We start from the raw sequence: 4,299 nt of genomic DNA, 5'->3' as shown, positions 1-4,299 counted from the left end.
TACTGTTTTCAAGCCCAGCGATTAATTTTATGACTATTATTCTAAATTCACTTTCTGTTATATTATTTAAATCCTTTTTGATCAGCTCATTAGCTGTTGTTATTTCCTGGAGATTCTTCTGAGGGGAGTTCTTCCGCTTGGTCATTTTGGATAGTCCCTGGCGTGGTGAGGACCTGCAGGGCACTTCCCCTGTGCTGTGGTGTATACCTGGAGTTGGTGGGCGGGGCCGCAGTCAGACCTGATGTCTGCCCCCAGCCCACCGCTGGGGCCACAGTCAGACTGGTGTGTGCCTTCTCTTCCCCTCTCCTAGGGGCGGGATTCACTGTGGGGTGGTGTGGCTCGTCTGGGCTACTTGCACCCTGCCAGGCTTGTGATGCTGGGGATCTGGCGTATTAGCTGGGGTGGGTAGGCAAGGTGCTCGGGGGCAGGAGGGGCAGGCTTAGATCGCTTCTCCTTAGGTGATCCACTTCAGGAGGGGCCCTGTGGCAGCGGGAGGGAGTCAGATCCGCTGCCGGAGGTTTGGCTCCGCAGAAGCGCAGAGTTGGGTGTTTGCGCGGAGCGAGCAAGTTCCCTGGCAGGAACCGGTTCCCTTTGGGATTTCGGCTGGGGGATGGGCGGGGGAAATGGCGCTGGCGAGCGCCTTTGTTCCCCACCAAACTGAGCTCTGTTGTCAGGGGGCTCAGCAGCTCTCCCTCCCTTTGTCCTCCAGCCTTCCCGCTTTCCGAGCAGAGCTGTTAATTTCTGACCTCCCAGACGCTAAGTCGCGCTTGCTGTCGGAACACAGTCCGCCCGGCCCCTCCGCTTTTGCAAGCCAGACTCGGGGGCTCTGCTTGGCCGGCGAGCCGCCCCTCCGCCCCGGCTCCCTCCCGCCAGTCCGTGGAGCGCGCACCGCCTCGCCGCCCTTCCTACCCTCTTCCGTGGGCCTCTCGTCTGCGTTTGGCTCCGGCGACTCTGTTCTGCTAATCCTCTGGCGGTTTTCTGGGTTATTTAGGCAGGTGTAGATGGAATCTAAGTGATCAGCAGGACGTGCGGTGAGCCCAGCGTCCTCCTAAGCCGCCATCTTGCCGCAACTCCCTGCATAATGCCTTAAAAGGGGCAGGATGTGTTTGTGGTGCACTCTCCTGTTTGCTTTACACAACAGGCTGTGGGATAGGTGGTATTGCTGCCCACACTTTGCAGATGAAAAAACTAAAGCCCAGAATGGTTATGGAACTGGTCTAAAGTATCAAAGGTACGAGATGGTAGAGCTCCATCAGGGCTGCCTGCTCCATCATGGCTACCTACTATTTAGGGGATGGGGAAGTACTAGCTGTGGTAACAGTTTTTTCTTTGTTTCAATATCAGGGGCAGTCCCTGTAAAACCGTGTGTTGTACACCGCTATATATATTTATATATTATAATATTATAATATATTATGATATTTATGTATGTATGTATGCCAACTTGGTTGCTGTGTCAGGGGCCCACCACTACTCACGCAGTTGGAGGGGGCTTCCCTAGACTGGCCTCTAGGTCTAGTAGGGGAAAGATTGCCTGAGGTAGTGGTGGTGATGGGGAGGTAAACAAAGAATAAAGCTGAAAAGAGAGCCTGTAATAATTCAGGACCAGTCACAACTCACAAACAAGCCACTTGGAGGAGCTGGTTTGCCCAAGCCTTTGAACTGGCTTAAATGAATTAGGGTAACATCACATGTACCTCCTCCTGTCTTTGTTTAGGAGAGGTGAAGTTAAATTAAAGACTTGGACATCCTTCTCCCCACCTACTCCAAGCCCCCTTCCTAGATCCTCCAGTTAGTCTGAGGCATTTAAAATGATCTCTCTTCCTATCTCTGTATTAAAGGATTAGAGTGGAAGGATTGATTTGCTCTTCCTGGATGCCTGCTTTAATTCTCTGTTGCACTAAGTTATGCATCTGCCTCTTCCAATTTGTTTGGTAGTATTTTCCTTTCATGACTAAATAGAGTGTCTGGTGCCTGCCCTTGGGTGCCTGTCATCTGAAGATCTCCAAGCATTTAACAAAAAGTCACCGGGCTCCACAAACATTAAGGTGACATGTCTATGCCATTAGTCAGGATTTATGAGTTAGGGAACAAGCTGTTGGATAAGGATCCTGCTCAAGGTCCTGGGGTGGGTTAAGAGTGAGGCCTGTTCAGGGACCCAAGTCTCAAGTGTTCTTGGTTTTGTCTTACACTCAGAATAAAGCCCTGGAAGAAAAGTTGATCTCAGTTGGAGTTAAAAATTTCCATGTATTAGGTGCTTATGATGTGATTATACTAAGAATTTTTCCATTTAATACAATAGGCTTATATAGTAGGCCCTATTATTATCTTCATTTTACATATGATACTAACTCCCATTGTTCCAAGGAACAGGACTATTAATCAAGGGACAAATGTTCACTGAGCATTTGTGTCTAAGGCATTGGTGATGTGAAACTGACTCATTCAACCAATATGTTTGTGAGGTATTGTGCTAGATACTCAATACATTTTGTTGAAAGAATGAACATAAAATACAGATGTTTGAAGGATGGATTGGATTTGGATGATTTGGCAAGACAAAGTGTAGGAAGGCTAAAGCTTATTCCAGGCTGAAGTAAAGATTCAGAGATGGGAATTTATGATATTTACAGAAACCTAGGAGGTCACATAATAACAGCATATCGATTTCAGCTTTTTGTTTCAAACATAGAGTATTGGCAGTGACTGTCTGAAGTGTCTTAAGGATTCTGAGGACAGAGTTCTGGGATTAATTAGCAATGTCCATAACTGTCAGAGGCATATACATAGGTCAGAAATGAACCTTTGTTGCTGTAAGCCATTGAGATTTTGTGGTTAGTTGTTAATGCAGCAAAGCTGACCGATAGCCATACCTGCATAATGGTATCAATATTGAAAAGTTATTGGTATCACGTTTGGAAGGTCAAATTTAAAAGGTAAGTTTAAGCCAGAGTGTGGAGAATCTTGAATGCCAGGTGAGGCAGAGCTTGATATGTATTTATCAGAATCTCTTCCTTTCTTGTTCTTGGACACACAACTGGACCACACTTTCCAGTTTCCCTGTAAGTAACCTGTTCCACTTCCAGGCTTGGCCCATGAAGTCTCCCAAGGGAGATCCCTCATGTTCTTTCCTTTTTGGTCTGATGCATATGTCCTTAAGCACACTGATCTTGAAGTCCAAATGTTAAAGATGGCAGGGTCACAGGTTGGAAGGATCCTAGTTCCCTGAATTTCCACCTGACAGAGAACAGCTTGCTAACCACGAACATGCGTTTTGGACTTCACTTGACCCATACATCACCCACTTCTGTTTGTTACCACTCTAAAATTTTGGGCTCTATGTCTTACAGTAATTAGTGTTTTCCTAACCAATATGTCAGGTTATCCATCTTTTTCAGACTTCCTACCCCCTCACCACCCAACATTTGTCCAGGGGATACACATATTTGAACATACAATTCACATGCAAAAGTAAGGGATGACCGGCACCCCCCAAGGACATACCACTCATCAAGACCACCCTCACTGCCCATACACAGATGCAGTCTACACCAGGACCAGGCCAATGCTCTCAGGAAGGAAGGCACATGTCTTCCACAGCTGGGGTCCATGTATGTAGTACTTGTGTGTCCCATACAATAGACACAGCATGTCTCTACCATGGGACTAAAGGTTCCATGCAGCAGCAATTCTTGTGCTCCTCCTGTGCCCTGAATATGACAGCCATCATCCCCCCACAAGACAGATTCAGATGTCCTGACCTACAGTATTCTCTCCGAGTTCACCTGGGGACTGCCTGGGCATAGCTAAAGGCCTCTCCTTATCCCTGCCCACACTCTCACCTGGGGAAACAGCCACAGTAGGAAACATACACAAGTCTACAGGCTTTGCACATACATGGAGGGAGAGGAAAAAACATCCCTTGGGATCTGGTAGGGAGTCTTCCTTCATACCACAGCAACCACTGCTGCTTCCTCCCGATACTGTGGGGCCCAAGTGCACACTGAGGTACTCCTCCTCCATGGACTACAGCCTCATGCCCCAGCAGTCCTCCTCAAGGCACGGACAGCCCCCTCCACAATCAAAGGGTTATGTTGGCATTGGTTTCCAACCCAGAGTGGCTCTTTACACATGACTCTCCACCACTTTAGCCTTGGGAACAGAACTGGGGGAGGGAGGGACCTAGTAAAAGTTCCTTTTAATACCTGTGCCAGTGTGGCAGCTGACGCTATACTAGATGGCCAAGAGGCCAGGCTGATGGCCATTACCATGAAGCTTGTGCCCATGGCCACATTGGGG

This window comes from Prionailurus bengalensis, chromosome B4 (assembly GCF_016509475.1).
Source record: "Prionailurus bengalensis isolate Pbe53 chromosome B4, Fcat_Pben_1.1_paternal_pri, whole genome shotgun sequence".
Lineage (NCBI taxonomy): Eukaryota > Metazoa > Chordata > Mammalia > Carnivora > Felidae > Prionailurus > Prionailurus bengalensis.
The sequence above is the reverse complement of the archived record's forward strand: the minus strand, read 5'-3'. Positions refer to the sequence as shown.